The sequence below is a fragment of the Lissotriton helveticus genome, chromosome 3_1, assembly GCF_964261635.1.
Source record: "Lissotriton helveticus chromosome 3_1, aLisHel1.1, whole genome shotgun sequence".
NCBI lineage: Eukaryota > Metazoa > Chordata > Amphibia > Caudata > Salamandridae > Lissotriton > Lissotriton helveticus.
Window position 1 is genome coordinate 224,384,367 of NC_136061.1, and position 14,792 is coordinate 224,399,158.

Below are 14,792 nucleotides of genomic sequence, written 5' to 3' on the forward strand. Positions count from 1 at the left end.
ACCGAGACTCTTTGTACGAGGCCAGGGTCCTAGAATCCGAAATCTAGAGGTAGAACGAATAGAGTTTCAATTGAAATCTGAAAGAAATAGCAGGCTGGGAGAGTGGGGGAAGCATCCTTTACAACACAACTTTTACCACGCAGTGCCTTTACGACGCAACTTTTACAACGCAAACCATTACAACGCATTGCGCTGGGGGGTGCTCTAGGATAGGGAATGCGTTTAATTTACTATCCAACACCTTCCCTAGTGTCCACGGGGACTGGAGTTGGAATAGTAAATTAAACTATTCACTATCCAGCACCCCAAAGCGCTATGCGTTGTAAAGGTTTTTGTTGTAAAAACCGCGTTGTAAAGGCATGCGTGTTAAAAGCATGCGTTGTAATGTCATACATCCGAGAGTGGAGCCTGACAACTCTGAAATCGAGGGCTGCAGAGAGCAGACACGCAGCAGCCCATGCACATCCTCCTCTGACAGCCCCACTATGAGGATGCCCCTGGTTCGCACCCTGATGCTAGCCGCGAGCTGGGCTGGGGGCTCCCCGAAGCAGATCGACCATTTCTCTAAGTTTTCTCCCGCCCCGCTCTCCATGAAGCAATTCCTGGACTTCGTATCAAGCAATACTTGTGAAAGAACCTCCTTGGCCTTCCTGTTCCAGGAGCTGCCAGTGCGCCTCGCCAACATCATGAAAGAGATTACCTTGCTATGAGATCGACTGCTGGGATCCCCTTCCATTCAGCTGGTGCAGAGTTGGTATGTTCAGAGTTTTTATTGGACATCCTGGAGTTTCTTCATAAGAGTTAGTGTATATGCAACAAGGACCCCCTGTATTCAAAAAGAATCAGATTCCTAGACCAGGGAAAACAATGGTTGATATGTAACAATCTAGGCAATCAAAGAGGACGATCAATTTCAGGAAGATTCATATCAAGGAAATTAAGCTACAACAGTATAATAAAGTTCCAGTAATGTATTGGCAATTAAACAAAATAATCACATTTCAAAACATAAAAAATTCCAAGTTTAAAAAATTCTACAATTTGGAGAATTGACATAATAAAGACATTTTGCATATTAAAACAATCATTATGTTAAAAAAAGAGGTGAAGGGGAATAAGTGGCAAGTTGGTACTCTACGCGCGTTTCGGCGACCAGCGCCTTCTTCTGGAGCAGCCACGAATGATTCTACAAAATAAAAATGATTCACGAAAAAGGAAATTACCACCATTACTAGATTAAGAAAGCATGAAAAAACAATTTTAACAATTTATTTTGTAGCCTAAAACCTTGTTGGATTACTGGATGTATAACATGTCATAGTACATTCATATTAGCATTTTCATTTCCTTGCAACACTTGCCATAGGATAGGGGAACCCATTCAAAGGGGACTATGCCAGATGGGTGGGCGGGGGGGGGGGGGGAGGGGTGGAAAGGGGGGGGAGGAGAAATTGTTTGGGCGGTTTTCACAGAGATACAATAACCAATGAGTCATAATGACTCAAGGAGGAGTATTAAGGATACCCACTGGGACTAGTGCACATGTTTTTAGGTTGTATAGAAGTTCAGAGAATGTGCTATTGGGAGATCTCTGATACTATGAGACAATATTAAATCCGCGCTGCAGAGTATGTATTGCCCAATTTTGTGAAAGGTAGGCAATACATAGGCGAAAAAATTGTAGTGAGATTGCTTTATATAAGCTCAATAAGTTATTACCGATAACACCAAGCATTTGTTGGTTTTAAGGCACTTACATGGTGCAGTTTTGGCATGCTTTATGTAGAATCAATAAGTTTTTACCGATAACAACAAGCATTTGCTAGTCTTCGGGTACTTACATGATAAAGTCTTTGGGATATGTACACCAATGATTTGGATTAGAACTGCGCGATCGTTGATATCTTTTATTTTGAAAGTTTATACTGAAAATTACAAAAAGTAGAGGTAAGTACACCTTGTTAATTTAGGGATCAGATGATCAATATCTCATTGTTTTACATGTGTAATGTTAATTTATACCTAGAATGTCCAACTGACTTCTTAATTTCTGTCTTTGTGGATAGATGTTATCTGATCACCGATTTGAGTTTTCTGGGGGACTTATCATATCCACTGACCTGAGAGGTCTGGGAGGGCATTCCTTGGGCCCCGACGTCCACCGGGTTCTTCTGCTGACCTGCTGCCTCCGTTTGCCTGCCGCCTCCCGGCAGGTGTACTTACCTCTACTTTTTGTAATTTTCAGTATAAACTTTCAAAATAATAGATATCAACGATCGCGCAGTTCTAATCCAAATCATTGGTGTACATATCCCAAAGACTTTATCATGTAAGTACCCGAAGACTAGCAAATGCTTGTTGTTATCGGTAAAAACTTATTGATTCTACATAAAGCATGCCAAAACTGCACCATGTAAGTGCCTTAAAACCAACAAATGCTTGGTGTTATCGGTAATAACTTATTGAGCTTATATAAAGCAATCTCACTACAATTTTTCCGCCTATGTATTGCCTACCTGTCACAAAATTGGGCAATACATACTCTGCAGCGCGGATTTAATATTGTCTCATAGTATCAGAGATCTCCCAATAGCACATTCTCTGAACTTCTATACAACCTAAAAACATGTGCACTAGTCCCAGTGGGTATCCTTAATACTCCTCCTTGAGTCATTATGACTCATTGGTTATTGTATCTCTGTGAAAACCGCCCAAACAATTTCTCCTCCCCCCCCCCTTTCCACCCCTCCCCCCCCCCGCCCACCCATCTGGCATAGTCCCCTTTGAATGGGTTCCCCTATCCTATGACAAGTGTTGCAAGGAAATGAAAATGCTAATATGAATGTACTATGACATGTTATACATCCAGTAATCCAACAAGGTTTTAGGCTACAAAATAAATTGTTAAAATTGTTTTTTCATGCTTTCTTAATCTAGTAATGGTGGTAATTTTCTTTTTCGTGAATCATTTTTATTTTGTAGAATCATTCGTGGCTGCTCCAGAAGAAGGCGCTGGTCGCCGAAACGCGCGTAGAGTACCAACTTGCCACTTATTCCCCTTCACCTCTTTTTTTAACATAATGGTCGTTTCTTCATAAGAGTCCAGAGTACCAGAGCACCATTGAACAGTTCGCAAACGCTCTCATCATCATCAGGAACCGGCACAAATGATGTGGTCCCAACTATGGCCCAGGGGCTCGATGAGTACAAGGAAGCCTTCGGCATCGACCCAGTGACAAATCAGAATGTGCAATACTTTATATACCGCTGTTTACCTGAGCCGCATCTCTATCCGCATGCTGATCAACCAGCATACTTTGATTTTTGATGCAACGACAAACCCTGCACATCCTAAACACATTGGAAGCATTGATCCGAATTGTGATGTGACTGACGTAGTGAGAGATGTCTATGAAATGGCGTTAATGCTGTGTGATAAATACTATATGGCTTTGCCTAATCTGGAAATCCAGGCAGTCAATGCTAATGATCCAAGACACCCCATTCACATCGTATATGTCCCATCTCATCTTTATCACATGCTCTTTGAGCTCTTCAAGAATGCCATGCGAGCCACAGTGGAACACCACAGCTCCAGTCCCTAACTTCCACCCATCAAGGTGATGGCGGCTCTGGGCGGCGAAGATGTCGCTATTAAGATGAGTGTCAGATGAGGTGGTGTCCCACTATTTAAGACTGAAAGGCTTTTCAGCTATATATATTCTACTGCACCCATGCCACACCTAGGTGCAGGTGGAACACCACTGACTGGTTTTGGATATGTTCTTCCTATTTCTAGACTCTATGCCAAGAGTACTTCCAGAGTGACCTGCAGCTTTGCTCCATAGAGGTCTCTGGAACTGATGCAGTCATTTATCTTAAGGCACTGTCGACCGACTCAGTGGAACACCTTCCTGTCTACAACAAATCTGCCTGGAAGCACTACCACTCAACTCAAGAAACAGATGACTGGTACATCCCCACCAACCTAAAATTCTCTCCACATATCGGCTCAGCCAGCTGGCAGCATTTTTCACACCAGCCTGCCACTATGTCAAGGACTAGCATCTACACCCTCAAAAGACTAAGTCATGAACTAATCCCACACCTGCTGCAATATAGAGGGTGATGTATGCAAGTGGCATGGGGAACCTGACCGTGTGAGGTTTTGTGCAGTGTTTCTCTCTTTTTTGTGTCCAAATCCTTCACTGTGGGACCAGTGTGTCCAATCATCGCACATCACGAGTGCTGTGGCACTTTAAAGAACATGTATCAAACCTTCATTTTAAAAATTTCCAGCATTTTGACCTACCTTTTGCAGCTGTTACCACTAAACTGAAAATAAATCTGATGGAAAGCCCTTAAAGGGACATTTGAGAATGTGAAGTTTTGAGACTGGAGAGAAATCGAGGGAACAGACGTGCGAGAAGTGGGATTTCATCTCTCCAGACAAAGATAATCCGATTTTAATTTTGCTGTAAAATAAATCTTTCATTAAAAAAAAAATGCTTCAGCTCTGAAATGATGAGACTATGTAAGAACTTTAAGCTTTTTTTTAACTTTATACGTTTGTTTTGTACATTTTAACCCTAACAGAATGCCCTGCCCCAGACGGAGGCTACCACATACGGGAAGAGCCTCTGGCCCATTGTCATTCTGTATGTGGCAATCAGCCGCAGACAGAATGATAATGGGTGGGGTGGGTCTGCTCTTATGCTTCTAGGATAAGAGCGAGGCACCCCAGGAGGGAGCAGAGACCTCTCGCAGGGGAACAGCTCTGTTCTCCTGCGAGGCCCAAAATTACAGACAAAAGGCATCCGTTAAAAGGATCCTCACGGACAACGGACGTGAGGTCCAAATTACGGAACGTACGTGAAATTTACGGACGGTTGGTCACCCTAGTGAGAAGTGTGAGGCACGCGAACACCCGGGCACCGCGATAAGCCAGAGGGGCTCACGTATAGGCGCTTACCCTAGATGGTATTACTGAGCTGGTAGCAGGTGTACAGTCTGTGTGACAAAATGGATACACAAACACCAGTGTAATGAGCATGAGGTACATGGACAAACAGTCTGAGGAACTTGGGGTACATGTACAGATAGTGTGGGGATCTTAGAACACATACAGTAGGTAGGCAGTGTGAGACACGTGGGACACATGATCTGCCAGTGAGAGGAACTTGAGGCACATAGAGAGTCAGTGGGAGGAGCTTGAGGCACATAGAGAGTCCGTGGGAGGAGCTTGAGGCACATGTAGAGTCAGTCTGAGTAGCTTGAGGCTCATAGGCAGTTGGAGGAGTTTTAGGCACATATAGAGTCAGCCGAAGGAGCTTGAGGCACATAGACAGTAGGAGGAGCTTGAGGCTCATTGAAAGTCAGTGGGAGGGGCTTAAGGCACATATTCAGTAGGAGGGGCTTTAGGCATATAGTCAGTGGCTGGACTTTGAGGCAGATAGTCAGTGGGAGGAGCTTGAGGAACATAGAGAGTCAGTGGGAGGGGCTTGAGGCACACCAAGGGGCCTAGGCTACACAATCAGAAAATGTGAGGAGCTTATGGCACATCACAAGCACACGGACTGGGTTCAGTGCAGCACATGGCTATAAGGCAGAGCTTTCCAAACTGTGTGTCCCGACACAGTACTGTGTCGCCTGCAAATGGTGGGTGTGTCGCAGGATGACACCAGTACTAAGGGCACTTAGCACATAACTGTTGCTAATTAGGAGGCATTCCTTTAAAAGAGTGTTTCGGAGTCAGCCGCAGCAGCGCAGCAGCGCGAACTTCGAGACACTCTGCTCTATGGGGGCCGGGCGATTCACCACAAAGCCCCATTAACAAGTAAATGGTCTTTTAAAGACCTGCGAAGTACTCTGTGCGGCTGTGTGTGTGCCCGGGAAGCTGGGGACAGTGGGTGACAGGCAGAGGGTGACAGGCAGAGGGTGACAGGCAGAGGGAGGGAGATAGAGGGAGGAAAACAGAGAGAGAGGTAGACAGAGAGGGAGGGCGACAGAGAGGGAGGGCGACAGAGAGGGAGGGCGACAGAGAGGGAGGGCGACAGAGGAACGGATACAGAGGGATGGAGACAGAGGGAGGGATACAGAGGGAGACAGAGAGGGAGACAGACAGAGGGAGGGAGGGAGATAGAGGGAGACAGACAGAGGGAGGGAGACAGAGAGAGAGGGAAACCGTGGGAGACAGAGGGAGGGAGTCCAGGATAGACAGAGGGAGGGAGTGCGGGGTAGACAGAGGGAGGGAGAGGGAGACAGAGGGACACAGATAGAGGGAGGGAGACAGAGGGAGGGAGACAGAGGGAGGGAGACAGAGGGAGGGAGACAGAGGGACGGAGACAGTGGGACGGAGACAGAGGGACGGAGACAGAGGGACGGAGACCGAGAGAGGGAGACAGAGAGAGGGAGACAGAGAGGGAGACGGAGAGAGGGTGACAGATAGAGTGAGACGGATAGAGGGAGACAGATGGAGGGAGACAGAGAGAGGGTGACAGATAGAGGGAGACAGATGGAGGGAGACAGACAAGAGACAGACAGAGGTAGGGAGACTGAGGGAGAGAGAGGTAGACAGAGGGAGAGAGAGAGGTAGGGAGACGGAGAGGTAGACAGAGAGAGAGAGGGAGGGAGACAGAGGGAGACAGAGGGAGGGGGAGAGAGGGAGATAGAGAGAGGGAGAGAGACAGCAAGAGAGGGAGGTAGAGAGCGAGAGAGGGAGGGATGGAGACAGACAGAGATAGAGACAGAGACAGACAGAGACAAATAGAGGCAGATACAGGGCCAGACAAATACAGGCAGAGACAGACAGAGATGGAGAGGGAGAGGGAGACAGTGGGGGGAGACAGGGACAGACAGGGACAGTCAGACAGATAGAGGTATAGACACGGTCAGGGACAGACAGACAGATAGAGACAGAGACAGACAGAGGCAGAGACAGACACACAGAGAGGCAGAGAGGAAGAGAGGGAGACAGAGGGAGAGGGTGACAGAGGGAGGGAGACAGAGAGAGATGAGACAAATAGAGAGGGAGACCGAGGGAGGGAGGCAGAGGGAGACAGTCGGGGAGACAGAGGGAAGGAGAGGGAGACAGAGAGAGATGGAGTGAGACAGAGGGAGGGAGACAGGGAGACAGACAGAGGGAGACAGACAGAGGGAGACAGACAGAGGGATGGAGACAGAGAACGATAGACAGAGGGCAACAGACAGAGGGCGACAGACAGAGGGCGACAGACAGAGGGCGACAGACAGAGGGCAACAGAGAGAGGGAGACAGACAGAGGGAGACAGACAGAGGGAGTGAGACAGAGGGAGTGAGACAGAGGGAGTGAGACAGAGGGAGCGAGACAGAGGGAGCAAGACAGACAGAGGGAGACAGATGGAGACAGACGGAGACAGACAGAGGGAGACAGAGGGAGAGGGAGGGAGAGGGAGACAGAGGGAGAGAGAGGGAGGGAGACAGAGAGAGGGAGGGAGGGAGACAGAGAGAGGGAGACAGTTAGAGAGAGAGGGGGAGAGAGAGAGGGAGACAGACAGAGTGAGACAGTTAGAGAGGGAGAGAGAGAGAGGGAGACAGACAGAGTGAGTGAGAACCCCCCCCCCCGCATCCCCCTTAGGTGCTTCGAGCTCGCTACGCCCGCACGCTACACTGCCTTACTGTGTCCCAAAATGATGCATCTCCACAAAGTGTGTTCCCAACATGAAAAGTTTGGAAAGCTGTGCTATAAGGTATGAGGGTCCTTGCAGACATTAACATTGATGGAAAGTGTGCAATGCCTCCGCAGACACTTCAGAAAGTATCCTGTTGTAATTGTAATTTTGAAGTAAACGCGCTCATCTGACAGCATTCGCTTTAACATTTTTAAACCAAATATGGTATTTTAGGGGCGTTTGTCTTTGTCTCCAAGCACTCCACACAAGTGCTTGGGGTACTGCCGCATTGCCGCTTGCCGTATCAGTTGCCCCCCTAGTGCGCCCTCCGCTGTTTCAACCCCGACATTTGCAAAATCGGGTTTCTTTCATCCGAAAAGCAAAGGCATTGAGAGAAGAGAAGCTAGTTGAGCTTTAAAGTTGCATTTACTGTGAAGCAATGAGGGTGCTGTTGTGTTTAAGCAGATTTTTATGTCGGTTTATTTAGTTCTTTTGGCTGCTGAAGTGTTGTACTTATTCCTCTTCAGAGGGTTTGAGACACTGTAAGCAAACAGAAATTCAGAAAAGAAATGTCATAGATTATAAAATGCAAACAGTGCAGTAAATAATATGAGAACCGTACATCATGGCTGAGTGCAGGTGCTTTTCGAAGATTGATGGAAAAAGAAAGAAAATTCAAGCTGACCGTTCTGTAGCCCATTCCCTTCACATTTGTAGCTCCTAGACTCACTACTCCATCTCTGACAGCACATCTGGAGCTCCTCCCAATGCTTAGGCCATCAACCTACTTTCTTTTATGTTCTTTAATATAACTCAGTATCACTCTGCACCGCTTAAGAACCAGTGCAGCACCACCTCTGCACCAGCACAGCATTAGTGCAGCACCACCTCAGTATTAGCTCCGCTCCGTATCATCATCGCAGCACCACCTCAGTATCAGCACAGCACCACCTCCTCATCAGTGCAGCACCAACTTCGCATCAGCACAGCACCACCTCCTAATCAGCGCAGCACCAAATTAACATCAACACATGATCACCTCAGCACCAGCGCAGACCCACCTCAGCAGCAACTCAGCACCAATGCAGCACCACTTCAGTATCAGGGCAGCACTACCTCAGTATCAGGGCAGCATCACTCAGCACCACCTGAGCACCAGCTCAGTACTACCTGAGCCCCAGTGCAGCAGCCCCACCTCAAGATGACTCAGTATCACAACAGCATTAATCAGCACCACCAAAGCATCACTCAGCACCATTTCCGCATCACTTGTCACCAGCACATCACCACCTTAGCACCACTGCAGCATCAGTGTAGCACCTCCTCAGCAGCAGTGCAACACCAACTCAGCACCACCTCAGCATCAGTGCAACATCACTTCAGCACCAGTCAGCATCACTTCAGCACCAGTCAGCATCACTTCAGCACCACTTCAGCAGCACCACCGCAGCACCACCTGAGCATCACTCAGCAGCACCTGAGCACCGCCCCATACTAGCACAGCTCTATCAGTCCCAGCGCAGCACCACCTCAGCATGAGCACAGCACCGCCTCTACACTGGTACAGCACTCCCTCGGCATCAGTGCAGCACCACAACCTCAGCATCAGCGCAACACCAGCACAGCATCAGTCAGTGCCACCACAGCACCAATAAAGTATCTTCTCAGCATCACTCAACACCATCACAGCACCACTTCAGCATCAGCATAGCACCAGCTCAGTATCAGTAACATACCTCCTCTGCATCAGTGCACCACAACCAGAGCAGCACCAACTCAGCACCATTGCAGCCCCACAACAGCATCAGTGCAACGCCACCTCAGCAACAGCTCAGCACCAACGCAGCACCACTTCAGCATTAGCACAGCACCACCTCAGCATCAACGCATCACCACAGCACCAACTAAGCATCATTCAGCACCACCTGAGCACCAGCCCAGCACCAGCACCTCAGCATGACTCACCACCACCACAGCATCCCTCAGCACCACCCCAGCCTCACTCAGCACCAGCACAGCACCACCTAATCACCATTGCAGCATTAGTGAAGTACCACCACCTCAGCAGCAACTCAGCATCAATGCAGCACCACTCCATCATCAGGGCAGCACCACCCCCACGTGAGCCCCAATGCAGCACACCCACCTTAGCATGACTCAGCACCACCTCCGCATCACTCAGCACCAGCACATCACCACTTGAGCACCATTGCCGCATCAGCACCTCCTGAGCACCACTGCATCAGTGCAACACCAACCCAACACCAGCGCAGCATCACTTCAGCACCAGTAAGCATCACTCAGCACCACTTCAGCAGCACCACCACAGCACCACCGCAGCACCACCTGAGCATCACTCAGCAGCACCTGAACACCACCACAATACTAGCACAGTACCACCTCAGCATCACTCAGTCCCAGTGGAGCACCACCAGAGCACCAGTGCAGCGCCCCCTAAGCACAGCACCACCTAAGCACCAGTGCAGGACCACCTCAGCAGCTGCTCAACACCAACGCAGCACCACTTCAGCATCAGCACAGCATTGCCTCAGCATCAGCGCAGCATCACCTCAGCACATCACTAACTCAGAATCACTCAGCACCACCTGAGCACCAGTGCAGCACCGCCCTCTGCACTAGCACACCACCACCTCAGCATCACTTAGCTCCACCTCAGTATCACTCAGCATCACCTGAGCATCACCTCTGCACAAGCACACGACCACCTCAGCGCCACATGAGCATCATGCAGCACCACCTCAGTCTGCCCTCGGAATCTAGCATCTGTTGATTCTCACCTAGTGTCCGTCGGCTGCTCGTGTTGTAATTCAGGTACTATTTCCTCCATCCTCCCGTTGTTTATGTCTCCCTCCTCATAACAAAAAAAAGCTATAACAAACATGCATTAGAACAGGCAGGAAGAAGTTGCCAGCATTACAAAAACACAAAAACTTTTTGTGTTCAATCTCTTTTTAATAGGATCACTCAGTAACACATAATGTCATCGTGGTTATATATAAGGTAACCAAAATGCTAATAACATTTTTTTATTAAAACCTTTCAACATGCTGCTCTACAGCACTACTTAAAGACATTGGGAAAGCCAATAGCTCTGGCTAAACACTTATAAGGTCCCAAATGCAAGACCTATTGGCTATACCAATGCTTGTTGGTTGTTGCCAGAGGCTGAGAGTGAAGACGCCATGGAGTGAACTGAAAGTGCTCAGAGAGGGACATTATGGAAGTGATTTTACAGACTGTTGTTGGATTTGACAATATGAAAAATCAAAAGGATTCCATCCCTCTCTAAGCACTTTCAGAGAACTCCGTAGTGTCTTCAAGATAAGGCCATCTGAACTGCTGACCCTCCAGAGGGAATAAAAAATACAAGAAAGTCCACAGTCACAAGCGTGAGCTCTATGTGAAAGTGTGCCTACAGCCAAGACCTGTACTTCACTTTTGTCTCAGCAAAGACCTGTAAGTCTGTGAGCCCTCCAAGGTCTTTTTATTTTGCCAGTACGTGTACATGCCTTTACTGAGGTATTGAGGGGTTTGAACTGGTCCTCATATCGGTCTCTCAGTTACATCAGGAAAATCTGGGGCTAATACCATAAAAATAAGCATTGGCAAAGCTAGTAGATCTAGCCTTGGCATGCCTGTAATGTATTTTTTTAATATATTTTTGCAAACATATGCAATAGGCATCAACAGTTTAAAAGAATTAACCAGTAGAAAAGCCACATTCTAAAGGAAGTGAACTACTTTTTAGGCTGATGTGCACAAGCAAACTTCTATCACTCACAGTGAAGATAGCCACCAATGCCTGAAATGGGCATACCCATTGCACCATGCTGCACGAGGAACAGACCAATATATAAAGATGACTGACCGAAAGTCTGTGTATGTGAGTATATATTTGTGTGTGTTTTTTAACCCTGTCAGAATCAGAAAAACACTATCTTTGTGAGGACCAGTGTGTTGTGAGGACTTGTCGCAGTAGTGTGTATAGGTACTTTGAAGCGAGTGTGTCAAAAAACTAAAAGCGCAGTTAGATTGACCTCGGTCCGCTTTATAACCTACCCTACTATCAAAGCGTGCATGGAATTAGAATAGTAATTATACTCTTCATTACAGTCAATGGCTGGTCCTCATAATAGTAGGTATGTTATGTTGTGTGTGTGTGTGTGTGTGTATAACCTACTGGCGGTCGCCAGTAGGTAGTTATAAGTTAGGACCTAGTTTCCATAGGAAAAGTGTTTTTTGTTTTGCCAATAACTTTGGTACCATTTGACGAATCTTCATGAAATTTTCAAAACAAGTACGCACCAGGGTTCAGCTTCTGTATCAAACGTTTCAGGATGATTCGTCAAGCAGTGGCTGAGAAAAAGGGGAGGTCCCAAAAAGCATTTTCCCCATGCAGTGTACCATAGAGATTTTAGATACGACTATAGCCCGAAATGCTGAACGGAATTACACCAAATTTGGCAAAAGAAAAGATCTTAGTCCAGAAAGCATACTTTTTGTAATTTGGTGTATACCCTTTCAGTAGTTTATGACATATTAAATGTAAAACAAATTTGTATATCTAGGGACGCGGACCATCTGCGAATTCAACTGATATCCTGCAGAGATCTGATTGGTTGCTAACACTTCAACCAGGAAGTGTTGGCAGCAATTTTGGGAATCGGACTCCTAAACAAAAATGTTTTTAAAAAAAGAGAAGGGGCAGGGTAGGAATACCCTGACCCCTAGGCCTTGAGGGGGGTTCCCCAGTGACCCCAAACTGGGCCAAAAGCATTTTAAAATGTTTTTATGGCAAAAATTGTGAAGATTTGCAAATCCACCTGAAAATGAAAAAAAAAACAAGTGCGCTTGCCTGTGCTTGTTTGAAATTGAGCCCCAGGTGGGCCAGGTCCTGGGGGCTTATTTTTATATGTATTATGGGCAGGGGGGCACACAAGAGTCCCCTACACATGGCCAATCCTGGCCCCGGGGTCCGTCAAATTCCCAGGGCAGGCCAATTGTCATTTTTGCTAGAGGGGTCCATTGCCCTTAAGAATTGGGTTTTAGTAAACCTTTTCACCAAAAAGCAAAACTAATTATTTCACCCCATCCATACTGGCTTTCACTCTGAATTTCAGGCTGACAGAAATGCCACCATGTTCTGTAACCTCCTTTTGACAACAACACCAGTTTACGACGGCCACAGGGTATCTGGTGGTTGGGTAGTGATTAGGAAGAGCCAGAATGCACTTGTCAATCAGGGTGGTCACAGAGTGGCTAATCAGATTAGCTAAGGTAACCACCAGTTTTCCTGCACTAGTGCCATGTTCCTGGACCGCCTGGATATGTTCTGTGCAGGTCTAGGAGAACTGATGTGGTGGGTCAGAATTCTGCTGAATAATATCCGGGAACCCAAAGAAATATAGGGCATTCTTCAGCTTTGCTCCACAGAGCCCACTCTTAGGGCCCAAGCGGAGTGATTTCAACAGGCTTGAAGATCCCTCTGCCCCATCACAAGAAGTCTGACGTTCCCACACCCAGATTTAACAGGTGTTAGAAAAGCTGGCCAGCAAACTCAAGTACCGGAGTTAGAGGATGTCGGTACAAACGTAACCCATTCCCTAACCACCCTTTCATACAGCATGGAGAAGCAGGCAACTGCTAGCCCACTGCCTGTCCTGCCACCTGAGACTTGCCCCATCTCCACGCTTAGGTCGCCTGTTGCCATTTTTGTCCCCAAAATGTGGACTCAACTTACTGATAAAAAAACAATAATTCTCGATCAGTATAGTAATTGCCATTTTTGGGCCAATGTCAGTAGAATAGTTTGGATGCCATGGGCCGAGGTGCATGCAAGGAAAATGGCCCATTTGGCAGCTGTTCCGTATGTAAAATACAGCAATATTCAGGGTAGGACGGGCCCCTCTTATCTTTGGACCCAGATACCACTGCACCTGCTGCAACAATGGAAGTTATGCCCCTGCCAAAGTTAAATTACCGCACATGCAGACAGTGGTGCTGGAACCATTTTCAGAGTGGAGGTGCTGCCATTAACCACATCGATGCGGTGCATTTTCCCGCTGTGTGCTGGAAAATTCAAAAAAACGCGTTACATGACGAGCTCAGCTCGTCATCAGCACACGAGCGCCGTAGCTGATGACGAGCTGAGCTCGTCATCAGCATCGAAGGGGTTAATGTTATATTGCTGAAGTCACAGGATTGTGAAAAACCCAAGTGTCACACAAAAAACAGATGCAACAAATATGCCACGCCCATTCAGCAGGAGAGTGGTAAGCGTAGGGTATGTAGCCGGTGGGGCATTTTGTAGCACTAGTGTGGTAGTGCATTGTCATTTACAGACAACACATTTTCTGTTGAAATGGCCCCTAAATTTGCAAAGACATGCATTTTTTTTCTGATAAAACTCTATAGCAAACAAACAATAATGTGTGAAATTCGGATTTCAACAAATATTCATCATTTGTGAATCCCCAAGTAAAGCGTCTTGATTTATTTTCATCCAATTAAAATCCCACACTTTAGAATTCCAAACAAATGTGCTTAGTTTGTTATTTCCTTATTGCTGATCTATTTTAAATGTGTATTCATTTACAAATATTTAAATGTTTTTTGAATAGTTGAAAAATATTGACATCCTACTGCCTTTCCTTTCACTTCCTGTACCCCAGCAAGATTGTCACCTAGATCACTTTTACAAAATCCTGTCACTTTGCAGTCACAGAAATAAAAGCACTAACCAGGTTCCAGATATGCAGCAACTTGTCAGAAGACACCCTGAAATTTGACCTCTGTCAAAAGTGACAAGATAAACACAAACTGTAAAGCCATGGAAATTGCTCAATAAACTTCTGTACTTCAGCATGGTTATGTTTGGCTGTGCTGTAGCATCCTCTCCCCCCAACAACTACTTCCAGCACCTATGCATCCAGAGAGGGGTGCAGTTATTGGCAAGAAATGATCATTTCACCACTCTGCATGTACAACCCGCAGCCGCGGCCCGTGCAGGTAAGAGTTATTAGGGCCGCGTGGGGGGGATTTCGACAGACGACCTCGAGGGGAAATTATTTATTTACTTTCCCCTTGTGGACGTCTGTTGAATCACCCCCCCAGCCGGGCCAC

At 46.9% G+C, this 14,792-nt stretch overlaps 1 pseudogene; it reads left to right on the forward strand.

Annotated features, from left to right (window-relative positions):
- Positions 1 to 491: 491 nt before the first annotated feature.
- Positions 492 to 4,065, forward strand: LOC144822862 (pyruvate dehydrogenase (acetyl-transferring) kinase isozyme 2, mitochondrial pseudogene; annotated as a pseudogene).
- Positions 4,066 to 14,792: the final 10,727 nt, after the last annotated feature.